The 27,844-nt window shown below is 45.3% G+C and overlaps 1 protein-coding gene and 1 long non-coding RNA gene across 3 annotated transcripts in view; both read left to right on the top strand.

Annotated features, from left to right (window-relative positions):
• Positions 1-572: 572 nt before the first annotated feature.
• Positions 573-3,184, top strand: LOC128340367 (uncharacterized). The gene is made up of 3 exons (XR_008313650.1): positions 573-649; positions 1,809-1,858; positions 2,398-3,184. It is a non-coding gene; the product is annotated as an uncharacterized LOC128340367 (long non-coding RNA).
• Positions 3,185-18,492: 15,308 nt separating this feature from the next.
• The window catches only part of LOC128339301 (uncharacterized), a 48,459-nt gene continuing 39,107 nt past the window's right edge, over positions 18,493-27,844 (top strand). The window contains exon 1 of one of the 2 annotated variants that reach the window (XM_053282976.1): positions 18,493-18,585. The gene's annotated coding sequence lies outside the window, so the exon portion shown is untranslated. The remainder of the gene's footprint in view (positions 18,586-27,844) is intronic. The other variant, XM_053282974.1, reaches the window with a different exon arrangement.

Here is a 27,844-nt window from a genome sequence, read left to right as displayed (position 1 = left end):
TCCCTCTCTCTTTCTCAAAAGAAATGCCACATACCTCATCTGCCCACATGTTTGAAGTATAGCCCCCTATTTCTCAACCAGTATTGGAGACACTTATTTATCTCTCAAACGTTTTCAATGCCTCTCTATCTTCCCATTCTGTACTGCAAGATCTGGCTTAGCTTCAAACTTCATCTTCCTTCCTCTTCAGTTTCCATACATGCAGGGGATCTCTGCTTGCTTCTGTTTCTGGGTTTCAAGTGCTCCTGCAGTTATGATGATGATTGATTTCATGTATATAACAGACTAGGAACATAGGAAGCTGCCATATACGGAGTCAGGCCATTGGTCCATCTTGCTCAGAATTATCTACACAGACTTTCAGCAACTACTCCAAGGTTGCATCTTTCTCAGCCCTACCTTGGAGATGCCAGGGAAGGAACTTGGAACCTAGATGCTCTTCCCAGAGCAGCATTCTCTTCCCCGGAGGGGAATATCTTACAGTGCCCAAACTTCTAGTCTCTGTCTTGGTTGACGAATGGCTCTTTTATTCCACCAGGCTCCCCAAAACCAACAGGTCTGCCTTACCTGTGGCCTCGACCCCACAACAACATTTTTAAAAAAGAAAGGGAGGTTCGAGACATTGAAACGCTTCCGTAAGATGAATGAGGTGAGGAAATCAGAAGTAAACGGAGTACCAAGTTCTCTGGGACAAGCTTTTCCCTGCGCTCTGCCTCTTTGTGGAAGCGTGTGGGTTGTCTAAGGCAGGCCCCAGTAGGGCATTGGTACTCTGGAAAGTGGGGAGGAGGTGAGAGCTGGTCTGGTGGGCGCCTCGGGGACACCTTGCCCCCTTGGAAGAGGACAGCAGCTCCTTCCAAGCACAAGTGCAGATTACTCCATTTTCAAAGTCTGCATGCCTTGGTGAAGACCAGGGAGTAGGTGTGGAGGAAGCGCCTCTTGGGAAGTGTCGCCTCGGTGTGCAGCAGCTGTGAAAAGGACAATTTCCATGCAAAGGTTCACCAGGAAGGGGACTGAGAACAGAGCTGCTAATATCATCACCCCTTGAGACATCCACATTTGGAGTCATACTCTGTACAGTTCTGGTCACCATATCTCTCAGAGGACATTCTGGAGGTATGAAAGGCACAGAAGAGGAAACCGAGAGGATCAGGGGGCTGGAGCACCTCCCTTATGAGGCTCAGTTTCCACATCTGGGGCTTTTAGTTGAGGGGAGAAGGCAACGAAGGGGAGCCATGATCGAGGTTTATCAAATGATGCCTGGTGTCTAGAATGTGGAGAGTGAGAAGAATTTCTTCCTCTCCCATTAGACTGGAACCAGTGGCCATCTCATGAAAATGATTGCCAAGTCATTCAGGACCAGCAGAAGGGAGTCCTTTTGGACACAGTGTATCATGAATCTAGGGAATTCTCTGCCACGGGATGCGGTGCTGGCCACCAGCTTGGAGGGCTTTAAAGGGGACTCTGGCCATTTCACAGAGGACAGGCCTATCCATGGCCACTAGTCTGGATGGCTGTAGGCCACCTCCAGGCTCAGAGGCAGGATGCCCCTGAGTAGCAGTTGCAGGGGAGCCATGGCAGGAGAGGGGGCAGGCCTTCACCTCTGGCCTGGGGGCTTCCCAGAGGCAGCAAATGGCCAGGGTGGGAAACAAGAGGCAAGAGAGGATAGCATTTCTTTCCTGAAGGATCTCCTCTGAAAAAGGGCAGGGTCAGGGAAGACCCCCTCCTTGTGCAGCCATTAAAACTCATCTTCACTCATGAATCCTTTGTCTGGGATGACATCCTCATGTCTCTCTCTTTTCTACCTTTAGAAGAAGAGCAGGAAGAGGAAAAGGCCATATGATCCAGGAGAAGGCCCAAGGTAACTTTGTTTGAAGCTTTCCTGATGTGTAAATCTCTACCTCGTAAGGAAGGCCGGGGTGGGGTGGGGGATTTGAAGCACAGCCAGAGCTTTGGTCCTCCCAGACCAGGACTGGCATCAACGACTAGCAGCAGCTCTGCAGGGTCACAGGCAGAAAAAATAACTTGGCCCGGGGCAGAAATCTCTTGTGGGGTCTTCCGCGATGCATCAAGTTGGTTCATGCCCTCCGGCATCCGGACGAGTCTCCCTTTCTGGCCTGGGGTTCTGGTGTGGCCTCTCCCTGATCCACCTTTTGTCCACAAGGGGGAAACGTTCTTGGATGGGGGAGCATTTGTTCACCTGAGTAGTGGCCACCCTGCGCCATGGGAAGGGGTACAGGTTGGTCAGCTCCACGGAGATGTTGGAACTAGGTCTGAGGCCGGGCCTGAAAGCCATGGGGCTGGGATGGGTGCTTTCCTGGATCTGAACGGGCGGAAGCCTGCAGAGCAAACCCGGGCCAGCCGCAGGGACTGATTCCTTTCCTCCTCTCTCTTTTGCAGGATCAAACGGAGGAGAATCTGGCCCTAGTCACGTTTGTATTTCATGTTATTACATTTACTTCTTGTTATTATATATCCATGTCAACTTGTACAAAATCCCCCTCCCCTTGGCCTCGTGCGGAGGGGAGGGAGTTTGTCCCAGTCCTGCCCCGCACGAGGCCCAAGAAGCGGGCCGATTGGCTCCCTTGAAATTGGAGGCGTGGTCTGGGCCGTAATCGGCCGATCCACGCCCCAAGCTCTTCAGTTTTGCCTTGGCAATCCCCTCCCTCCCTTCCTTCCCTGATGCAGAGCGGGTCTAGCGGCTGGTCGCCCACGGGGGCCGAGTAGGAATTTTTTGCTCTCAACACATTGGCCACTGTTGGGGTCTTTTTCGCCTACTCCGTTCTGTACTCAGGTGTTTAGTTAGAGTTAGAGTTGGCAGTAACAGTGCGGGCTGAGGGGTAAGTTGAGGGTTAGAATATCGGTGAGCACCCTTGGATCTTTAAAGGTTGATTGGTCAATTGCTCTTTTGTGGCCTGTGCGGCACGGGGAGAATGGATTGCCATGAAACCTGCTTCAGGACTTCACCAACCTTTGGGCTGTGCGGTCCAGGGTGGGTGAAGACCTTGAAGTATCCAGATCCCCTCTTCTAAAGCGGGCGGTTGGCTTTGAAGGAATTAGGCGGGGCGTACCTGCCTGTTTCCTGAGCCAGGGTGTGTCGCCCAGTGAGGCGATGGGTAGGACGTTAGAGTCCTAGCCCGAGCCTAGGGGCCCGCACTGTTCTCTAAGGGTGATTAATCACCTGGCGTTCCAGTCCGCCATGTCTGTCGTTTCTTTAATAAAATTGTGGTCCTTTCACCCATAAAAAGTCTACGTGTCTTCTTGGTCTGGGGTCTGGGGACAACCTACTCTTTGTTTCTTTATTTACGTCTACTCCTACTTGGATTGATATGCTGTTGCTATACTGGAACTGCACTTGACCTGACCACTGTGAAATTGCCTTCCACTGCCATTGGTTCACCATATTTAAAGCAGCAAGTAATTCCAAAGGACTTGCTTCTATGTCTTCATCCTTGTTGACCATCCACACTTTTTATAGTACCTGCATAAGTCTTTTCAAAAAGAAAGCTGGTTTACTAGCACAGAAAGGATCAGTTTGAGCAGGTTCATCAATGCCCTTGAAGGTGGTCTTTGTGGGCATGAAGCCAAATGTGAAGAAACTGAATTGGTTCCTATGCTAATATCGAGGTGAAGCCTACTTGATTTCTAAGGACGTTTTTGTGCCCTGGTTCTATATACTTGTTTCTCTCAATATATTTCATGATTTATTTATTATTACTATTAGTATTAATAAGGTATTGTTGTTCTTGAAGAAAATCCGTTACTAAAAACATTTTCCTCCAGTATCTTTTGAGGCTTCATAGTATGGTATGTCACTCAAGGTAAAGCACAGGGCCATAAAAAACATTCTCTGGAAGGACTGACATGATTTAGCCCATCTGGGTTAGAATGGGGGGAGCTTTCTTCCACACTGGCTGCCGCTGGGAAATGCCGAACAGGTTTTTAGCACTTTGCCCCTTGTTCACTCGCACCGGAGCACTCTGGCATCAGATGCTTTTCTTCCTCTCTTCTCTTTGGAGCGGCAAAACAAAGACCCGAAATTCAAGCACCCAATCTTGGGCAGAGAGTCAGGCTCAGGGCATCTGGCAGGTTGTTTTGTCCAGATTCAGCAGGAGAAACCTCCCTGAGATCTCTGTGCAGGAGAAGCGTCTGTGGTTTGGGTCTAGGTTAAACACTGGCCTGCATTCATTGCGCACATGTAAGTTTCGGGTAACTGCAGCGTAGTCATTTCTGTTAGAAATGGCTGGTGTAGAAAACAAACAAACCCCAAAGCAGAATAAAACAATAAGGTTGCCCTAATTGTGTGGATAATGGGGAGAAAGGTATGAGGTGTGGGGGGTGAGGACGGCCACATGCACCCTACAAGAAAAGAAAGAACGTGTGTCTTCAAAATAGCTGTAGAAATTAGAATGAATTGCAAAACCACATCATATGACGGAATGCACCACATATCTGGGGGAGGAAGAGGCTGCCACAGGGTCTCCCCAGTCCCTAACGAGGCCATCCAAGGCTGCAGCCCGTGTGGGGCAGGACCCTTGTTTGGAGTGACAAGGACACTTCCGGAGGTCTCGTGGGCAAAGGATGTGTTTTCCCGTCCCCACCCTCCCCAGACCTTCCCCAAAACCAGCACAGAGAAGGCCCCGTCCTGCGTGCACGACAATTGAACTTCAGCAGGGCTTGCCACATAGAGCAAAGTATTCCCAACAGATCTTGTCTGCTGGGAAGCTACACTTGGCAGAAGGCCATGCTTCAAGGAGCCGAGAGCCAGACATGGCTGCTGTGTGAGATGGGTTTGCTAAAAGATTGCTCCGGGAGCTGGAAGGGATGAGGTCGTAGCTCAGTGGTGGCTCTGGGCATGCAGAAGGTCCCAGATCCCATCCCTGCTTTATTCTCCAGGTAGGCTGGGGAAGAGTTCCTGCCGGAAACCTTGGGAAAGCCGCTGCCTGTCAGTGTAGACCATCCCAAGCTAGATGGACCAAGCATTGGGGGATCATAGGGCTGTAGCTGAGTGGAAGTGCATCTGCCTTGCAGGTAGAAGGTCCCAGGTTCCATCCCCGGCAGCATCCCCAGGAAGGCTGGGAAAGCGTCTTCCTGAAAAGCTGGATGGACCAGTGGTCTGATAGGGCAGCTTGGTAGGAGTGAGAGGACAGACAGGAGAAACCTTGGATGCCGAGAAGGGAGAAGGAGTGAAATCAAGGATGGGTTCCCTGGTACAGCCGTGGAGCTGTTGTTGGTGCTGACCCAGAGAAACAGGCTTTCTCATCTGCCCTCCTCATCTGGCCAATGGCATCACCTCTACCAGACCTGCATTATTCTCCTCCAAGAGTTGTATTAAATCTTCAGTCCAGCACCCCCTGCTGGCTGATGCTGGAATATCCAGCCAAATGTGGCCTAGATCCAATGGGGTCTGTGCTTATGCTCTTTCCCCACAAAGCAGGGTTCTCACACTTGGGTCCCCAGACACTGTTGGACCATCACTCCCATAATTCCCAGCCACAATGGCCACAGGAGATCTGGGGTTCCCGCATACCCAGATGGCCAACATGGAGAATCCCAGCCATAAGAGCTCTGCAAAGACCTTCTGGTGGAAGAGGCCATGGCAGGACCAGAAATCTCCTTGCTTTCCCCTCTGAAAAATGCATTCACAAAAGGCAAGAGAGAAAGAATTCTGGCTCTGCATACTGAAAAATAGCAGTGTTTCTTTTCAAACTGGCGAGCCCTCCCTTTGGAATAATGAGAAGAATCAATTGCACGATGGCGATTCAGGGAGATTAAGCATCCCAGCCTTGTTCAGGAGCTGTGCGTGCTCCCGTTCGGTGAGCCTGTGCGAGGGGACAAGCAAGGTCGGTTTGGGAGAGAGGCGCTGGTATGGATGGTGCTGTCCCACCCTGCTCTGGTGCCCAGCACTTTACCCAGGTGGGAGGAAATGCCGCCAGAGGCAGCTCCTCCCCCTCCGACCTTGCTGGTCATCAAGAGGACCGGATCACCAAATGGGAGCACCCACCACAGCTCCCAACTAGGGTGGGCTGCTTGGCCTGCCCCGATCATGTGGATCTTGGAGATTCCCAGATGGAGACGGAGAGCTGGCGATTCCAGACGGAGTATTTGGTGAACCTGTTCCACTTGCACAGATGAAAGATGCTCCCTGAGAACTTGAGCCCTCCACTCGCCCATCTGCTTGCAAAACCCAAAAGGACCTTCCCATCCATTCCCTGCTCTGGGTGCTGCTGGAGGGGAGGAGATGTGGGGGGGCCCTGACTGAGATCATGCAGGGGCTCTACTCAGCAGCAGCAGCAGCAGCAGCAGGTCTGGGGAGGAGACTCACCCGAAAGGGCATCCCCTTTTCCGCCATGAGGAAAACAGCCTCTTCCAAAGTCTAAATTCATCGAAGGCTAAGCAGATGCTTGGACTTCCCACAAAGCTCTCAGTTTGCTTTTGGACAGCCAGCTTTGGGGATATTTGAATACAAGTCAGTCTGGCTTTTGGTTTAGGGCCACCACAGGAAGTCTCCACTTGCATGAAGTATCAGCATCCAGAGCAGGGAAAGCTGAAGGCGGAAAACGGAAGCAGCAGGACATGCATTTCAGTTCTCCACGGAAGAGCTCCAGTTCTCAGTTGGTCTCCATCCTCCCTCCCTGGAAGTGGAACTTCTCTTCCAGGTCTCACCCCATACACAACGGCCGGGGTTCCCTGCATTGGGTCCCCTGATGTGGCTGGACTACAACTCCCATTATCTTCTGCTGCCGCAATGTCCTTTGTGGCAGTGGATGATTGGGGGAGTTGTAGCCAGGGGTGAGACATCTCAATTTGGGAGGGGGGGAGCGGATGCACCGCATGGCATATGGGAGGCCTCAGGGTAGTAAGCATGACTGGTCCCCTTTGCTAAGCAAGGTGCACCCTGGTTTGCATTTGCATGGGAGATTCCAGGTGAGCAGGGCAAAACTTTCCCCTTAGGGCATGGGATGCCACCTGCATGCAGAATAAGCACCACCACATGGGGAGCGGTTCTGCTCTCCCACAGTGGCAGCGGCAGCATGCCCCGTCCCCGAGCAGGAGACGGAGAAGAAACAGGAGGGGAGGGGCTGCTGCAGCCGAGGCCAAGCTGGGGTGGGCGGGGCAATGGGAGGAGCCAGCGGGGCGGGAACTCGGCCCCGGGAGGAGGAGTTAGAGCGTTCTCCCTCTTCGCAGGCAGTTTCCCTGGCTGGGTGGGGGCGGGAGGGGGGCGGGGCTTCAGGGGGCGGGGCACAACCCCACACGAGGAGGAAGGAAGCCACTCCCCCTTCTCAGTCCGGTCAGGCAGCCCCTCAGGGGAGTGGGAGACAAGACCCCCGAGAAAGAGGAGGGGAAGGAGGGGGAGCCACACACCCCACACAGCACACACAACCCGTCCTGAGAGCCCCGCCTTCTGCAATGGGGGGGCTAAGAGGGAGACCCAGGGGCGTAACTACCATTAGGCAGGGGGAGGCAGTCGTCTCGGGGCCCCACTGCCTTGAGGGGCCCCCCAGAGACACCTCACATGACTCCCCATTGCCCCCTGCCCAGCCCCAAGACCCTTCAGCCACTTGCCCTGTTTGCCCGCTCTCCTGCTAGTCCTCCCGGTCGGCAATCCAAGCAGCAGGCAAGCTGCTTTTCTCCCTGGCGCCTTGTCAGGATATATCTCTGTTAGGTGTTGTAGTAACATGCCTTCAGGTGAAAACTGCAAGTCACTGTATTTACTGTGATTAGTGACTAGCAACATGTGAGGCCAATTACAAGCTGCTGAGTAATGATCTGCAGTGATTGGCCAAGGCCTGTATAAGAAGGAGGCTCAGAGAAGAGCAAAGAGTCCACAGTGGCAGATGCTGCTACACTGTGGTCCACCCGGCTGAACTATGTGAATGCTGTATCCATGTGCCTGATGTATATACATATTTATGTGTAATGGACTTACTGGGCTGCAATATCATGTGATTGCCTTTTCTACAATATATTCTTCAGTTTAAACCCTTGCCTGTGTGTTGGAGTCTTCTAACTTTTCCACTGGGGTACTGGAACGTGACTCTGCGAGTAGGGCGCAACACCAACAGGTTCTGGGCCCAGCACGCTTCCGCTGCGCCCTGTGATGAAATGTGAAGCCCTGAAGAAGGAGGATTGAGTACCCCTAGTAACGTAGAGAGTGAAGTGTGGACTATGGCATGTGGACAAACACATAACATCCTGGTAAGCAAGTTAAACGGGACAAATTACTTGGCTTGGAGCCTGAAAATGCAGATGTATCTGCGGAAAGAAGGTTTGTGGGGAGCTGTGATTAACCCCCCTGATGAACCAGATGCTGAAGAACAAAGGCTGGATGAGAAGGCGTTGGCCAGCATAGTGTTATGTTTGGAAGATAACTTGCTGGTTCATGCGAGAGGCCTCGATACAGCTTTGGAATGTTGGAATGTGTTGAGAGCTGTTTATGCGTAAGACTGCATGTTCCAAGGTCATGTTGACTAGGAAGCTATATCGCAAGCAACTAAGAGCCGGGGAATCCTTGGAAAAGCATCTGGAATATATGCTTGCAACATTTTCTGAACTGTCTGAGCGTGGGATGGACTTTACAGAGAGTCACAAAGCGTTTGTGATTCTGTCCTCAAACGAATCTTGGGACACACTTGTTGATGACCTGTTAGTGCTCGTGCATGATGAAAAACAAAGAAAGAGAATTGAGGTGGAACTTGGCAAGGTATTCACCCTCATAGGTTTAGGCTTGATCCAAACCTATATTGGCATGCATGTAGACCATACAGACGAGGGGTACATACTAATACAAGACAATAAAATTGCACAGATGTTAGCAGAATGCACCTTGGAGCAATGTAAAACAGTAGAAACACCAATGGTGACAGGTTTCTTAAACGAAGACAGTTGTACAAGTGAACCATTTGAAAATGTGGAACTATATCAATCTATAATTGGGAAATTATTGTACGTAGCCCAGTGGTCAAGGCCTGACATATCGACAGCTGTAAATATCTTAAGCAGATATTCCACCAAACCCACGCAAAGACATTGGGTAGGTGTTAAAAGAGTCTTAAGATATCTAAAAGGTACAATGAGCAAGGGGTTGCACTTGGAACCCGATGAAAGCCTAAAAATTGAAGCCTATGTGGACAGTGACTGGGCTGGCGATGTAAAAGATAGAAAGTCCACCACAGGATATGTCATATTACTTGGTGGTAGTTTAATCGGATGGAAGACGCGAAAGCAGAATAGTATTGCGACGTCCACAGCAGAAGCAGAATATGCTTCATTGTCTGATCTGTGTACAGAATTGACATGGTACAAACAGATATTAAATGAGTTGGATATACATGTGAATTATCCAACGAGGAACGCTGATTAGGTTCTGCCTAATGCTTGGCACACACAAAGCATTTGCTTCACACATAACTCTGGAATACATACAGTTCCTTCCCCCATAATGTCCGAACACTTGCCATTAGCCAGGCTCACATGTTTGCCGGTAGCTGGCCTCAGTTCTGGACAGAGTTCAGGATCCACGAATATGTGTTGAGAACATCCACTGTCTATTATCCACTCTGAGCTACTCACATTGTCTCTCTCACGTGTCAGGTTCACGTGCCGACCGCCTGTTTGTTGCCGAGTTCCTTTTCGCGCTGCAGGCAATCTCTGCTTACAGTCTCTTTGTAAGTGTTTACGGGAACCACATTTGAAGCACCTCGTTACATTCTGGACGGTCTCAGCCTCCTCATTTCTTGAAGCTTTCCAGCTGTCCAGCCGACACTCTGCTTTTTCTTTTCGTCTCTTTTCCTCCTCCAGCAACCGGGCAGATAGCAGGTCTACAGTTAACTCTTTCTCGTCCAAAGCCTCCAGGGACATAACAAGTGTGTCCCAAGATTCGTTTAAGGAGGACAGAATCACAAACGCTTTGTGACTCTCTGTAAAGTCCATCCCACGCTCAGACAGTTCAGAAAATGTTGCAAGCATATATTCCAGATGCTTTTCCAAGCATTCCCCGGCTCTTAATTGCTTGCGATATAGCTTCCTAGTTAACATGACCTTGGAACATGCAGTCTTCCACATAAACAGCTCTCTTAACACATTCCAACATTCCAAAGCTGTAAATTGTCTCCTGCGAAATCATAGCACAAAATGAGAGTGGCACGCATGTTTCTCTCAAGGACATGTTTCTGTCACTCAGACATCTCTCGCTGCAAAGAGTGCCTTGTAAGCATCAAGTGCCTATAATCCTTAATTGTCGCCATGTTCTCAGGCAAATTGGAAAAAGCCACCCGGTTGACTGCTTCTACGATTCCCTTTCCGCCCCCTTCTCATCCTGTTAACCGCAGAAGCATATTCAGGAGTTTGGGGACCAACTCTTTATGCTTTGATTCTCGCAGTTTTACCCCATAGTACTTATAATTGGAAGACTTCTCTTGGCTATGTGCTTTGGGTCCCTTTTGTGGTCCTGCTTTTTTCTGGCTTGTAGCAGAGATGTCTTCTTGCAGCTTGCCTGGGGTCTGTAGCAGGAGTCTGCTGAAGAGGCTGCTGGAGGTGAGCCAGGATGGTATCTAGGACTTGGCTCTCATCCATCATCTGCACTGCTAAAAGGACAGTTTTCCCTTTCTGCAGCTTCTTGCTGTCCCACAGATATCAGAAATGCTCATCAGAGAGTTCTGACGATAAAGGTGCTCCACCCTCTGGCAGTTTCTTTTTCGGTATTGGTCTGGTGCTCGGCTTTGGCTTAGCGGCTGGCAGCTTGGGCAAAACGACCTGTTCCTTGGAAGGCTTGCCTAGAACCCGACGTGGCTCCCTCTTGTCTCTCCTATTAGCCCCTAGATCAGACTCAGAGGATGGAGGCTGCACCAGTTCGGGGAGGGCTACTGGCTGCGACTGCTCCCTGAGCTCAGCAGATGCTGGCACAAGAGGTTTGACCTAGAGCGGCAAGCACGGGGATGTTCTCTGGGCGGGTGGATCTTGGGAACTTGATGATGCTTGAAAGCTTGGGCTTTGGATGGCCTCCCGACTCTCTGGCCAACCTTGACTAGTCTGAGGAATAGGCTTCTTGCTCTCCACACCCTTCTTCTTTAGGAGCTCCTTTAGGATAGGATTCATCCTCAGGCTGACTAATCACCTAACTTTGGTGGGCACTTTTCAGGTTTCCACACTCAGGAAAAGCTCTTTTGCAATACTGCTCTCTCCTCCTTAGCTTTGGGGAAAGCCTCCAGGCCTCTCAAAACAAGGGTCTTGAGGCTACACCCCTAGTTACGGCATCACCGTGATTTATGGCCTCAAAGGTGATGCCAGCAAACAAGAAACCTCTTGCTCAGCTGACTGAAGACAATGGGATGGCTGTGTGCAGGGGAGGCTTGCCCAAAGTAAACATGGCATTGTTGCAGGGCAGCCAATAGGTGTCTGGCCTATGCAGGCAGGGGAATGGCGGCAGAAAAGAGGCTTCTTGCTCTGCACAACCTTTTCTTTAGGAGCCCTAAAATCCTATTTGTTCGGCCTGGCCTTCCAAGGCTTGTTTAAAAAAATATTTAAAAGTATCTTAATTAGTTTTAAATGGTTTTAATCATGTTTGGGTTGTTTTAATATCGTTTTTAGCATTGTGTTTGAATTGTGGGGTTTATGTCTTTTTAAAAAGTTGTTGTCCACCGCCCAGAGCCTCTGGATGGTGCGGGGTGTGTGTGTGTGTGTGTGTGTGTGTGTGTGTGTGTGTGTGAGAGAGAGAGAGAGAGAGAGAGAGAGAGAGAGAGAGAGAGAGAGAGAGAGAGAGAGAGAGAGAGGGAGAGAGAACAAGGTGGGGATATGAAACAAAAACCAAAACAAACAAGAAATGGGAATGGAGGATGAAGGGATAAAGATAATTATCAGTCTGGAAGAAATTACACAAATCTAAATACACCTGCCAGATCTTGGTATGAGAGTCTCCTTTGAGCATACAACAGTAAGTTGTGACTTCAGATGTAGCCAGGTCAGAGAGATCTTCCATCCACTCAGTGCGCATTAATCTTTTTGCCACTCGTAGGCAACCAAGGATTTGCCACCCCTCTCTGTCCGACTCTCAACACGAAAAAACTACTTTGTATATAGTATTCCGTGCATCACATGCAGAAATGAAATGCAGCAGAGCCAGCCCAGCGCTTCCTCAACCTCCTCCTCCTCCTCCTCCTCCTGAGTCTCCTTTGCATTGGTCCTCCAGCATGGCTGTTGGCTGGGACTGCCGAAGCAGCAGCAATAGGGAGGGAAAGCTGGAGTCAAACTGTGCGAGGTGGTGGGGCACGGGCTGCTGAGCGGTCTCTCAGCCTTCTGCTTCTCCCCACTCGGGGTCTTCTCTCCTCCTATTTCTTCTTCTTGCAATGGAAGTAGCGCACTGCAGATTAAGCAGCAACAGCTACGATCTCCGGCAGCATGAGGCAAACAGACAGTCCCTTCAGGAAGCAGCAGTAGCAGCAGCCAGCACAGCACCACTGCCGCCCTGCTCTAGCGCTGGGAGCTTGTGCTTGGCCCCATCCAGGACTTCAAGCTCTTTCCCTGTCTCCTTTGTCCCCTCCCCAGCAGCCACCCCTCATGCTAGCACATCCGAGAGGTATCACTGGGACTCGGGAGGAGGAGCCTTCTTGCCAGGCTTCCGGGTTTGCCTCCCTCCCTCCCACGCACCTCCCGTCTTTTGCACCCCACCCCCGGACCTCGACGCTGCCTGCCTTGCAGTGGCAACACAAGATCCTTATTGTCGTAGAGTCGGGCTGATTTGCCGCCCCTCTGATTTGCCGCCATAGGCAAGTGCCTGCTTTGCCTATCCATTCATCCACCCCTGCATCTACTGATAAACTGAAGGCTTGACATACTGCAAAAGGAGAGACATGATCTGCTACCACAAGAGAAGTTTCACAAGAGAAATGAATAAGAGAAGCTTATTAGATGACGAAGAAGGATTAGTTATAGATGATGATGATGATGAATTCTATTTCTATACCACCCTTCCAGAAATGGCTCAGGGCGGTTTACACAGAGAAATAATAAATAAATAGGTTGTCACAAAATCTAAAATCAGAATTCAAAACTAGGTTGATGCAAGCAATCACTTCTTGCCAGAAGGGAGCTTTATATTGCAACACCACATCATATGAATTGGAGAACCTTTAGCAACATCACACAGCATCAATATAAGGGAGAAGCCGTGATATGTTTATGAAATAAACATACAGGTATCCACTAGGTGGAGAATATCTGCTGCTTCAGCTTCAATTTAAGAATTAGTGATCATTCATACAACCAGCCCAACAGGAGCAGGACAGGGCTACCCCAGGTAGGGTGGGTTGTGCGCAGTGCCAGGATCACTCTCGATCCCAGCACTCCACCCCCAGATAGATCTGCTTTCATTCCCAGGCTAAAAGTGAAGTCATAGGAGGCATATGCACTTCCTACCTCATGCCCAGGCCGTGGGGTGCTTTGGCTGCCACAGCCACCATTTCCATAGAACTGGGGGGAGCGGGGGAGTGGCCCCGCAGTGGGAATTTCCCAAATGCACCATGCAACTCACACAGTGCATTGTGGGACTCTAGGAGGTCCAGCTCCCTTCCCCCTGCTCATGATGCCCGTATCATTGGCCACTTGCCACTTTGCCATCATCTGGGCATGCAAGTGGCAGAGCCTTGAGGAGCCACCATTCATGTGGGGAAGGCCAGGTGGGCTACTGCCTTCTCCCCAGCCCCAGCTGACTTGGTCGTGTGAACGATCTTCTAATGTAGAGGACAGGGGCGTAACAAGACTGGAGTGGGCCCAGAGACAAAATTGTAAAATAGGCCCCTCGCTGATACAGACACTTCACAATATATAGTCATGTGACTTGCCTCTGGGGGTCCCTCAAGGCATGGGTGGCCCCAGGCGGCCGCCTCCTCTTGCCTAATAGTAGTTAAGCTCCTGTAGAGGATTTTTTGCTTCCTAGGACATTGGTCCATTCAACTGGAAGGATCTGGGTTTCCAACTCCTCATGTTTCTCAGCACATAGGAGCGATAAGTCAGACTTATCATGTGACGTATCCGCAGTATATGGATATGTTTGGTTTCGGCAGGTCAGCAGTGCAAATGATATCTTCTAAAACTTTAGGGACCTCAGAAGCACTTAGAGCAGAGTGCCCAAATCTGGAAGTTATAGTGTCATGTGTTTCAGCTGCAGGTATTGCTACTGAGCTGTCAGGGGCAGATCATCCTGTATGCACAAAAGGTAGGAAATTGTGATTGGTGTCTAATATCTGGTCAAGAGTTAGAAGATGATTTCTGGCCCCATTATTCTCCATAAACATAATACCAGATATTTTGACTGCAGGATTATATCAGAGAGTCATTTTGTCATGTAAGGATCAGAGTCATTATGTCAGCACAGAGCATAAACATGCTTCTCTCAAAGTCTTGATGGTAGGAGAACAGGTAGCTCCAGTCTGTTAAAATCTGGAGCCTGATTGATAGAGGCTATACAAGCGAACCTCAAGAGTGGACCATGCTGAAGGGTTGGGAAGATCATATTTTAATTTAAAGATCCAACTAAGCCAATTTGTTCTATGATGTTGTAAGATAGCTGAGAAATTAACATCCCCTTCTAGGACTGGTAACTGTAAGCTATGAAGGGAAAATCTGAGATTGTATGTCTGTATGTATTTAGTAAATTTGTATTCTACCCACTACCAAAGTCTCTAGGCGGTTTACTGCATAAAACATACCAAGAATAAAACCAACCAAGAATGTAACTGTTAAAACATAAAACCAGATTAAAATATCCATAAAATCATTATGCCATATAAAGTGGCAGAAAAGCTTGAGAAAGTGTCTGAAGGGTTTTCGGGGAATGCATAAGAGGAGACCCCTTAATACATAAATCAAATGGGGAAGAAGATTCATTTTAATTATGTTTATTGTACTCCAAATGCTGTTAGCTAAGGAGATCCATGTATCCACATCAAGTTTCATTTGAGTGAAAATTTATTTTGTTTACAAAAACATAAAGCAAAATAAAACAGACATTTTAAAAACGATTTAAAACCACAAGTCAAGTTAAAAGGCTTTGGTGAAAAAATGTTTCTTGAAAGGTTTCTTGAACGTTGTCAGAGATGGGGAGGCTCTTATTTCAGCAGAGAGCACATTCCAGAGTCTCGAGGCGACCACAGAGAAGGCCCGTCCCTGTGTAGCCACCACTTGGGCTAGTGGCAACCGCAGATGAACCTCTTCAGATGATTTCATTGGGTGATAGGGCTCATGATGAAGACGCCTAAAATGAGATGAAGATTCCTATTAATTAACAAGCAACTACTGCAGGTGACAATAATTCTGAAGTATTTAATATCTGTTTGGCAAAGTATTAAATTCCAATTTTGAAATAAGGAGAGAGGAGAACACGTTCTCAGATGCTTCAGTTCAGACTTGGGCCAGTTAATGCAGTAGCCAGAGAGCTGACTACATTTCTGAATTAGGAGGGAAACCAGGCATAGAAGAAACAGGACCCTTTAAAGGGGGGAGTATCATCAGCATAGAGGGCTATGTTATGCTCTAATTATTATGAATCATTATACCTTAAATGGTGAGGTGTTGTCTGACTGTACAAGCCAGAAGACCTAATGCTAAATTAAAAAGGAGATAAAAAGGCAGCCTTGTCTGGTGGCTCAAGAAAGCCTGAAGGGCAATAACAAAACTCCGCTGGAAAACTTTTGAGACTGAGGCACAGAGTATCAAATGCCTATCCAGTGAATGAATTCAGGAGGAAAGCCAAATTTGAATAGAACATAATTCAAAAAAGACCAAGAAACTTTATCAAAGGCTTTCTTTGCAATGGTGCTTTCCAGATTAAACCCTACAACAGTGTCACTACCGATCTGCTAAGTGTGCTTTCATACTTCCTGTGTTGTGATACCACAGTCTCCGCACTGACATCAGGGTGCCGTTCACATTTCTGATGCCTTCCTTCAGATTTGATCTTTGCGTTATAGTGCTACAACATCACAAGTCCATTGCAGAAAAAGAGCTGCATTTCCCCATTGTAGGAGTTTGAGATTCTGGGGATCATTTCCAATACGGTCCTGACAAGCTCAAGCATTTTACCCCTGTTGTAGCATGTAATCTGGAAAGCGCCAACAAGAGAGAGACAGCAGCAGGAATAGATTTGTCCTGGGATAGTGAGATCATTCAGTAAACTGACTGCGCCTTGTTGGCCATGAGGGGGCTGGGATATTGTTTGCGCCTTGTTAACCATGAATGAAATCCACTTGATTGGGATGTACTATTGAAGATAAAATGGACTGCAGTCTATTGGCCAGAACGGAAGCCAGGATTTGCATGTCAACATTGATGAAAGACATAGGTCTGTAGTTACAATATTTCCTAACAGGGCAAGGGGGGAACAGTAGGCTAGTAATAATACGTGAACAGTTAGTAGCCCCTTTCACATGTATTACATTAAAAACCATGTATTTTATGAAACGGAGGGTGTTATAATGAAGAACATATAAACACACACGTGCACACAGTATAAACCCAACTCGTAATCACAGATTACTGAGTCTGTTATAGGCTGGTAATTAGGCACTAATTTACCTGTAGCTGAAGCAGGATGGGTTCTTTGGTGGAGGCAGATGCAGGCCTTCCATCTGTCCGGTCACCTCATCCTCTAGATGTAGGTAAGGAAGCAGGATGTGGGCTACAGGGATGGAGGTCAAATTTGGAGACTGCTCAGCTCCTTTAATAGTTCTGTCTCAATCCCCAGTTTCCCCCCTTCCTCTCAGACTTCTGTGGCTCCTCCTCTGGGACAAAAAGCATTATCCTGCTTCCTTTTAAAGGTACAATGTTTGGTAAGCTTGTGAAATGATGGGGGGGAGGGGGGTTGGTGAGATTCTGCCATATCCTTGCACTTCATCCGTAGACCTCTTTGCATGTTTGAAGTTCCTCAATTTCTGAAGTTCATTTGGAAATTTCACACAGTGGTAGAAGCTTCTTTGGGTCGAGAAAGTCGTCTTTGTCTGTAATCTTTAAAGTTTGTATGGCAACTGAAATATCCATATACTTCTCCCCAGATGGAGCTGCCATTTCACCTTTCTCTGTATCAACTGCACTGAAATACAGGTGAAACTCGGAAAATTAGAATATCGTGCAAAAGTCCATTAATTTCAGTAATGCAAATTAAAAGGTGAAACTGATATATGAGACAGACGCATTACATGCAAAGCCAGATAAGTCAAGCCTTAATTTGTTATAATTGTGATGATCATGGCGTACAGCTCATGAAAACCCCAAATCCACAATCCCAGAAAATTAGAATATTACATGGAAACAAGAAGACAAGGATTGTAGAATAGAACAATATCGGACCTCTGAAAAGTATAAGCATGCATATGTATTCAGTTCTTGGTTTGGGCCCCTTTTGCAGCAATTACTGCCTCAATGCGGCGTGGCATGGATGCTATCAGCCTGTGGCACTGATGAGGTGTTATGGAAGACCAGGATGCTTCATTAGCGGCCTTCAGCTCTTCTGCATTGTTTGGTCTCATGTCTCTCATCCTTCTCTTGGCAATGCCCCATAGATTCTCTATGGGGTCAGGTCAGGCGGGTTTGCTGGCCAATCAAGCACAGTACATTGTATACTTTTCGGAGGTCCGATATTGTTCTATTCTACATTCCTTGTCTTCTTGGTTCCGTGTAATATTCTGATTTTCTGGGATTGTGGATTTGGGGTTTTCATGAGCTGTATGCCATGATCATCACAATTATAACAAATTAAGGCTTGACATCTCGCTTTGCATGTAATGCGTCTGTCTCATATATCAGTTTCACCTTTTAATTTGCATTACTGAAATTAATGGACTTTTGCACGATATTCTAATTTTCCGAGTTTCACCTGTATATTCTCCTAAAAGTTTGATAATCTGTAGGACAGTCTCAATCACAGCACGGTCAGCATTGCTTTCATACATGTTTTGTAGGTGGAAGAGAGACTTACATATCCTCTTTGGCATTGGTCATTTCATTTGAATGGTTTGGTTGGTGTTCTATAGTGTTCAGTTGAAAATCATTATTTTGAGTGTCATCATTTTGCAGTGATGCAATTTCTTGTGAAACTGCCAGGATGACATCAAGGGCATGGGAAATAGAAATATCTATTGAAAACAACTCCAGAATAGCATTAGCTGGATGTATCAATTTTGACATTTGTGTGTGGGGTGGGCGGGCGGGGTGTGTGTGTGTGCAGGCGAGTAACAATGATCGGGCAAGGGGAGACAGTTGTCTGGTGGCCCCACTGCCTGAAGGGGCCCCCCAGAGGCACCTCACGTGACTCCCCATTGCCCCCTGCCCAGCCCCAAGGCCCCTCAGCCACTTGCCCTCTTCGCCGTCTCTCCAGCTTGTTCTCCTGGCCGGCAATGCAGGCAGCAGACAGGCTGCAAAGAGCTCCTTTTCTCCTGGGCGCCTCTCAGCTGATGGGCGGGTGGGCGGGGCTTCCAGGGAGGCCTCTGTAGGCCTCTGTGAAGCCTGAACTCCAGTAGGGCCCAAGCCAGCCAGGAAGGAGGAGGCAGCCAGAGTGGCCACCACTGTTCTCTGCAGCAGAAGAGCCCTTGCTGCCAGGTAGAGTGTGAACTCCTTTTTGTGCTTACCTTCCCCGCCCCCCCCCCCCGCCCCCCATATATAGGCATCTGCTTGCCATAGGGCTTGGATATGGGGGGGAGGGACTGAGAAGTCTCTGAATATTTCTTTTTAAACAGCTTGGAAAATTTGCTGGCTTAAAAAAAACTATTTAAAAAGTCCTATAAGTGGCTTGTTTCATGGCAGAAAATTACAAAAACTTGTGGAAGAAACAGTATTCTATTTATTTTATTCATTCATTCATTCATTCATTTATAAATGCACTTATGTTCAAGTTGTTTTGCAACCCAGAAGGTCTGAGTGAAAACTGTAAAGCATGTCTTGTGCTTTTATTTTATTTTTCTTGTGTGTGAACTGCTCCCCAATAACTTGCAGGGACTTCAGGGTCAATCTGGCCAACATGGGAATGCAGCACCTCCATTCCAGAGGAGAAGTGTGTTAAAGGGCTTTCAAAGCCTCCTGTGAAAAACCTCCTGGAATCAAACTTGACTGAATTGGTTCAGAATTCTGAGAAAACAGACATAGGCTCACCCTGCATGGTTGAAAGTCTCCTTTGCTAATCTGCAGCAAGGGGCCCATTTTAATCATTAGTGTTTCTAGTGTGTTCTAGGCATTAAAAGTAAAACAAATGTATAGTGCTCAATGTATATCACTATATATTGTGAAGTGTGCGTGTGTGTATTCAGTGAAATGTATTTCCAGGCAGCATACTTATTTTGGAATATCAGACTTAAATCCTTGGGGGCCTGGGGTGTGCGGAGGCCCTGGACTTAGAGTGGGGGGGCCCCATTTTAAAATCTCGTCTCTGGGCCCACTCCAACCTTGCTACGCCCCTGTGTGTGTGTCAAGAAGTGTGCCAGAAAATGGGTGGGTAATTTTTTAGAAGTAGTCCTTTGGCTTCAGTGCTGATGGTTGCATCACATTCAGGGTCGCTATCAATGAATTTGAAAAGTTGTACTAGTAGCTATTCACTCCTAGGTCTCCATCACAGTTTTTAGAAAGCATGTTAAATCGTGGCTTTTTACCCAGGCTTTTATTTGATTCTCTCTGCTGCTGCTCCGTTTGCTCTGTATTGCTTTTATGCTTTCATTTTAAATTTTTAATCAGATTTGTTTTATATTTTTAGCTTAATATTTTAATAGTGTCCTTTTTATAATCTTGTTTTTAAACTTTGCTGTAAACTGCCTTGGGATTGCCTTTTTATAATCTTGTTTTTAAATTTTGCTGTAAACTGCCTTGGGATTGTTAATGAAAGGCTGTATATAAATTTAACAATAAATAAAATAGTTCCTTGTAACTTCAGACAATAGCTTCTATAGATGCCAAATGCCCTATCCAACATTCTTCCAAGAGATATTTCAGTTTAATGTCATTGTATTTCACTGAAATGGCTGGCTTATGAATGAAATTGTCAGAGGGAGGGTGGCGCAAGCCACAGACAGGATGGTGTGTTAGCTCAATCGCTCTCTACATCTCAGCCCTTCTACCAGACCTAGCCTTGAGAGTTTGGCAGCTACATTTGTTAATTTGAAGTGATATTGGAGGGGAAATGTCCAAGAAAGTGTTGAAGTGGAAAGGGAAAGGAATTAGAGCCTTCCTGGATGATTTGAAGCCAGCTGGTATGTCCCCCCCCCCCCACACACCCATAATGGATGTGTGGATGACGAAGAGATCCAGGAAGAAGCTCAACTGAGTTACAAAAACAAGAAAAGCCTTGGGATACCTCCGGACAAACCTTGGAATTACAATTAATTGAACATTTGATAATGTAGCTTAATAAAGAACTACAAGTGGAATGGAGTCACACGTTTACAACGGTCCGTCAAGATTTGGCAAGTATAACTGATCAAATTAAAAAGCAATTTAAGGACCTTTCACTGCAAATCTCTGATATTGGACAAACAGCTAGTAATGTCTTTGATCTGGCGATTAAGAATGCCCTAGAATTATCTGCTACTCAGAAAAAAGTGGAGGAAGTAAGAGAGACTATGGCGACTATCCATGATCGCGATAGAAGAAATAATTTAAAAATTGGGGGCATTAGTGTGATGTTGCCAAATGTGGATTTAATGAGCTTATTTATGTTATCACTAAAATGAACGAGTTGTCTTCAGACTTGCAAACTGTAGAAAGAGATCTGGAAGGAGGTCATAGGATATCATATAAGATTTCAACACAGAAACCGAGAGACGTCCTGGTGAGATTAGTTAATTTTGGCTTGAAGGACAGAGTGCTTTATAAAGAGCATCAAAAAGGGGTAATCTGGAATAATGAGAAAGTAGTATTTTTTCAAGATATCAATACAGCAACATTGCAGTGGCGTGAAGAATTTGAGCCTTTAACTGAGATTCTCTTTTCAAAAGGGATTTGATACCAATGGGGGTTTCCCTTTAAAATAATTATCTTCAAACCTGAAGGGAAGCAAGTTATTACATCTCTGGAAGAAATGCAAAAAGAAGTAGCTGGGCTAAAACGTCTCACAGAGAACTATGCAACTTAGCCTTGAGTTAACTGGGAAACAGAAGAATTTGTTTAAGATATGCATCTCTGCCAAGATTGTTTTTTAAAAAAAACTCTCTCCTTTGAAACTAGGCCATTTGACCTTAGAACTGTGAAATATGGAACCTACGAGAAGCAGCTGGAAGATTTGATAAATTACTATAGTACGTGAATTTTAAAAGAGAAATGAGGAAGAAGGGAGGAGAATGCTAAGGTGGTTAGCTGGGCCGGGTGAATATAAGTAATTAGTTAAATAATCATTTGGTTATAAGGAATATTGGGCTGGAATGGAGAGAGGGTGAGCTGATGCTCCTCCCCCCCCCACAAAAAGTTAGAGAATTTAACTTCTCTGCAACAATGTTTGCTTTTGGTCTGAGTGCACCAGGGAGGGAAGGGAGGGGGGAAAGGGGTGACAGGGAGAGGAGGCAGTTGGAGGGGAGGGTTTTCAGGGAAGGGGGAAGCATATTTTAAAAAGGAACAGTTAAATACATTATGTTGCATTCTATAGATGGATATACTAAGATAGAAATGGGTGATTTGAGAGGATTGGAACTATCTGGAATTTGGAAATTAAATCATTTCTAGCTGACACCACACAGAGCATCTGTGCGCTAGTTGGGCCCAGCCGTGTCCCCCCCCCCCCCCCCCGATGCTGTCATGGCTAGCTTTCTGGCTGGCCAGCCAGCCGACTGGCTGTTCCCCTCTCTGCCTGCTTCTGGTCCCCCTCCACTTTCTCCCCCCTCCTCCTGGCAGCCAGGCTAGGGCCCGCCGCTACCTCCTCCTGACCTCAGCAGCCGGGCCAGGCAAGGCGGGGCTAGCTGTTCGGCTGCTGCCTCCTCCTCATGGCGGCCTTGGGCCGCCAGCCATCCTCCTCTTCAGGCTGGCGGGGCTTTGCCCACCGGTGGTCCTCCTCCCCACAGGCCACCCTCCTCTTCAGGCTGGCGGGGCTTTGCCCACCGGTGGTCCTCCTCCCCACAGGCCACCCTCCTCTTCAGGCTGGCGGGGCTTTGCCCACCGGAGGTCCTCCTCCCCACAGGCCACCCTCCTCTTCAGGCTGGCGGGGCTTTGCCCACCGGTGGTCCTCCTCCCCACAGGCCACCCTCCTCTTCAGGCTGGCGGGGCTTTGCCCACCGGTGGTCCTCCTCCCCACAGGCCACCCTCCTCTCCAGGCTGGAACATTCCACCAGGTATCCCCATGCATCCCTACGCATCCCCATGCATTCTGGCTTAGAGAAATAATTCTATAGATTGTCAGCAAGAACTAAGAATTAAAAATGAGTGATTACTGTATGGTTTTTTCCTTGAACGTGAGAGGTTTGGGGGATGCAATTAAAAGGGCCAGGATATCTATATTAAATCCTTTAACCCAGTTGTGGTCTTTTTACAAGAGACTTATAAGATAGATGATACTGCAGATAAATATTTTGGAAAACAGTTTTCCAAACAAAGCAAGAGGGGTTGGTATTTGATTTAAAGCTGACATTGATCTTGTTGTTGAAATTTTTTTGAAAGATAAGGATGGAAGATTTATTTTTATTAAGGAGAAGTTGCACAATAAGGATATTACTTGGGCCTCTATCTATGCTACAAATCAGAGACATATTGACTTCCTTCAGAAAACAATGAGGAAAATGAAAAGGTTTGCTGGTACTAATATAGTGTTGCAGCCTGGGGGGACTTTAATATTGATGCCACTAAGTCATCTAATGAGAATAAATCAAGATCTTTACACTATAAGAAACAAGCCTCACTATCGTTGAACTTTCAAAGATTGATGCATAAATATGAGCTTATAGATTCTTGGCAAATGCTTAATCCCTCTGCAAAAGTTTGACCTTTTTTCCAGGAAGACACCAATCTTATTCTAGGTTGGGTTATATATGGGCATCTAATACTTTGTTAACTCAATTTCATTTCATAAAATTTCATAAGGGAGAAATTGGACCCATTCTTGTTTCGGATCATGCCCCAGTGATCTTTAAATTCCATTTATTTGTTTATTTGATACATGTCTATACCTCCCAAAACGCAAGTTCTCTGGGCGGTTTACAAACAATAAAAGCAGCCAATAAAAGATTAAAATATTTCAAAAATTAAAACTAAAAAGTTAAAATTATTAAAACATAATTAAAACACAATTAAAGCAGTATCTAATTAGAGGAGAAAATTTTATTCTCTCCGGTTTGGCGTTTTAAAGCTAGATTACTTGTGGACAAATGGCAAAGCAACAATTGGCCCAAACATTAAGAATTTTTTTTTTTTTTAAATGAAAATGATAAGGAGCAAACATCATTAGTAATGAAATGGGATGTGATGAAAGCTGTTATTAGAGGGGAGTGAATTAATCAGATGAGCAGGATTAAAAAAGAATCAACACAAATGAGTGATAAACTAGAGTTGGAGTTTAAACACTTATTGGCAATATTTCATAGAACAGGGTCTGTTAATACCTTTCAGCAAATATGGAAGAAAAGGAAGGAGCTAGTGGTTTTGGAAACAACAAAAATTTCTACTCAACCTGTTATGTAAAACAAAGTTATTATGAATATGGTGATAGAAATACAAGATCGTTAGCCAAGATAGTTATTAACAAGATCGTTATTAAAGAAAGTTAAGGAGAAGAGGCTTATAAAAGTAATAAAGGATGATAAAGGTCGAACCATCACTAACACTAAAGATATCAGTGATCAGTTTGTTACATTCTTTGAACAATTATATAATTCTCATAACCCAACACAGGGGAAAATTCTTAACTACTTAGATAAGATTAGTACCCCACAACTAACTCCAGAGGATATTAAGATTTTGGATGCACCATTTACTGAGGCAGAAGTGCTTGAGGTTTTTAAAACCATTCAGAATCACAAATCTCCAGGACCGGATGGTTTGATAGGGGAATTTTTTAGCCAATTCAAAGAAATTATTATACCAAAGTTTGTAATTTTAATGAATGCTCTGAGTCAGGGAGCATGTTTCCCACCCTCGTGGTATGACTCAAAAAATAACATTAATTCCTCAAATAGGTAGAGATTTACAGGAAGTCAGCTCTTATAGACCAATTTTGCTACTTAATGTTGATTATAAATTATACAGTATACTAAATTATTGGCAAATTGACTTAAATTAATTAGTTATAAAATTGTTCATATCGATCAATCTATCGATTCATTCCTAGGAGAAATCTATTTAATTCTATAAGAAAGATATTTCTCCACTAACACCTTTATTAACATATCTGGATAGTGGGGAAGATCAATATGGATTGGCTTATTTGAAGATGTTGAAGGGAAAGAATTTTTATAGAATAAAAGACGTCCATAGAAATAAGAGGTTATTCAAGAAGGTTGAGATTGAACAAGAAACAGGATCTCAAATACCATGGCTAGTATAGTTACAAATTAGATCTATATTGATGGATAGTAGCATCGATAGTTCAGCTACCCGATTTTAATACAAATAGAGATTGGAGATCCCCCAATAGGTTTGAGGAATGGACAGAGAAGCAAGATGGCATTCTTCTGGGAAGTACCTGACAATTTGGCTGCCAGGGCTTTCCGCTCCCATTTGGTCTAATTATCTTTCATCGGCTACATAAAGATCAGAATGCATGCAGGGCGCATCCCCTCCCCCCCCGGGGGTGGGTGGGATCCGTGGAGATTCCAGGCTTGAAAAAGCCTGGAGGACCCTGGATGAACCCTCAGCAGAGACCTTTCTGCATTAAGCATCAGGCTGAACGGAGACAGGCTTAACAACATGCCTTCTGAAGAACGGCTTTTTTCTTTCCTATCAAATCTCTGAGATGACCATGGCTTTTGAGCTTGCAAGATCTTTGGCATTTCTTTTTACTTCTTCTGGCCTCCCCTTTTTTTGTCTTTATTACTTTTGAGCCTCCTACTGACTTTTCCAGAGGGAATTATGTAAACGGCATTAAGAAGAGGGTTGGCTGGGTGAGGAATGAAGTCTTACATGACCAATGTGTGATTCTACTGCTTACTGTTTTGCACAACCCAGCCTCTTATTTGAATCTGTTTTTAGTTTTACCTTGAAGAATTCCTGCGAGTGGTTTTGCAAAGCGTTTGATGCTCTAGTTACTAATTATCTCCCTGCTAACTTGGCAAAGAGGCACTTTTTACCATGGTGATTCTCTTTATTTAGCAGGGGGAGAGTAACTGGCCCTATCCAAACCCCAGCACGGTACTTGCAGTGACTATTGCTGGTGTGTGTCTTATGTTTCTTTTGGGAATGTGAGCCCTTTGGGGACAGGGAGGTATCTTATTTGTTTGTTGTTTCTCTTTGTAAAACGCCCTGAGCCATTTTTGGAAGTGCGGTGTAGAAATCGAATTAATCATCATCATCATCGTCGTCGTCATCATCGCAGCACTGGAATTCTGGAACTGATAAAAGTGTTTTATGGCTGGTAATTAAGTTCTTTGCTCTTTGTGTGGCACTCTCTGTTTCGAACGTTTAGAAGCGTTATTGAAGTTAGGATGGAATAGATAAATGAATGAGGGTTTTTTACTTTTTAATGGTTTGAATACAGTATGTATATGGAAGTTTGAATACAGAAGCTCTCTTGTGGTACAATTATGTTTATGTCTCTTGCTTGCTGCCTGGAACTTTTAGCAACATTATTGAAGTTGGGACTGTAGAGACAAATGGAAAGGGGATTCTTAATTTCTGAGCTTTTGATGCCTCCTTTTCATTATAGTATGGATTATGGTGATGGAAAAACAGGGGAAAAGAAGAAACTTTGAACGTTTCGGCATCCTTAGGGACTTGGGGACTCTCTTTATTTTCTGCTGTTGACTAATTGGATGAATACCTTCTACCACCACTGATGGAGTATAAATATTACCCAGCATTGTAAATCCTATTCAGAAGTTTGGCCTGAAAGTCAACATTTGAAATTGGAATGATCACAAATAGAAGACCTAAGGCTTTTTATATTTACTACACGTAACCTGATAACACATTTCCCCATGCACAAGCTTTCTTTCGTATGGAGCTAGTTCCGGCAGTGTTTAGTCTCCTAGCAGAGTTTCCTCTTATCTTTCTACCTGGAATGTTTTGAAGACTTTCAAGTTAACCCCTTGAAGGACTAGGAAAGACTCTTAATAGTATCTACTTATTCGATCTGAATTCCTCTGGGACTCTTTACTATATTGCTTTGATGTGGGAAGTAAATGATACCTGAGAATTAAATAATATGTTTTTCTTTCCTCCCCCCCCCCTTTAAATCCATTACTTTTATTATCCTTTTTTAATATTAATAAGATTTTAAATTCCTATTGGTTTATTTCAAGATAAAAATGTATACATTTAGGTTATCACAATTTATACTAATATGTTTAGTTTGTTATTTTGGCTATTATTATATGCTTATTTAATATGAACATATTCAGTTTATTCCCTCTGAAGAAATAGCAAATGTATGGTATTGGTGAATATGGAAATCTGTGTTTAAAGGCATATAGGTGAATTTATCTGTTGAAGCTATTAGGTTGAACTTACTTATAAGAGATAGATTTTACTGAAAGCTGATTAATTTTTCCCCATTGGATTCCCTGTTATTGTAGTTTCCAAAAGTATTATAGAGACTAGGGGAAATTAGTTTATACATTTATACGTTTCATCTATAATTATAATTACTGTTATATTTTTGTCCTGTACATGTAATTAGTCTTTTCCAATATGAAGAACAGGTTTTATGGATTCCCTGTTAATTTAACAGCTGTTATCAAAAATTCTTGTGAAGAGGAAAATCTTTATACTAAAGGGTATTGTTTTTTCTCTATTTTTTCAAATCATGGGTTAAAACTGAAGTTTGATTGGATGGTATTGCATGAGATTATGGCACTGAAGATGTATTTGGTTTTCAGAAGATTGAGAGTTCCAGATGCAGTTATTTTTTTGTTTGATTTTTCATTGAGGAATTTCATTTTAGTATTTCATAAGATCTCCTCTTCTCTTAAAATTAACCTTTTCCCCTTCTCTCAAATTCCTCCCTTTTGTTCATCTCTTTTTAATATAATAGGTTCTAGATGCCAGTCATGAACATTTGCCAAAACGTCTCATATTTGGTGTGCATGGGTTGGGAATTTTGTCTTGGCTCTGGGTTTAAAATATCCATACTTCATGTCTTCGCATGGTCAGTTTCTTCCTCTCTAATAATTAACTTTCTTCTTTCCTAAGCCCTTGGATTATCTGGACAGTCGAATGGGAAGTTCAAAATCGTTTTTAAAAATCTTTTTCATTAGACTTTAGATCTATTTTTGTCGCTATCCCTTTTGTTTTTAATGACACTCCCACAACTGAGAATACCTTTTGAGCTTGTAAGTACTAACAGGATTCCTTGCATTTTTGTTCCTCAGTCTCTGTGTTTCCATCATTTTTGAACCTCCCATGGACTTTTTAGGAGGCAACTATGCTGTATTGTGTATTGAGAAGAGAGCCAGTAGGAAGTGATTAATGTGATCTGCTTAAGCTCTTGCTTCATAGTTTTGGCACAGAGTTCTGCATTTATGTTAATCAGCTTAAGTTCTGCTTGAGGGATCCTCCTGCTTTATTTGGTTTGCATTATGAAGGGTTTTATGACCAGATAACTACATTCTCACTTTAGAGCTTTCACTACCAGCATTGAACCTATGGAGACGAAATTTACAGCTTTCATTGGGGAAGTCTGCAGGCAGGAGCTTTTCTTTTTCTTGATCTTTTCTTATTAGAATTATGGTTCTGAAAAGAC

Source organism: Hemicordylus capensis, chromosome 1, assembly GCF_027244095.1.
Source record: "Hemicordylus capensis ecotype Gifberg chromosome 1, rHemCap1.1.pri, whole genome shotgun sequence".
Taxonomy (NCBI): domain Eukaryota; kingdom Metazoa; phylum Chordata; class Lepidosauria; order Squamata; family Cordylidae; genus Hemicordylus; species Hemicordylus capensis.
The sequence above is the reverse complement of the archived record's forward strand: the minus strand, read 5'-3'. Positions and strand labels throughout refer to the sequence as shown.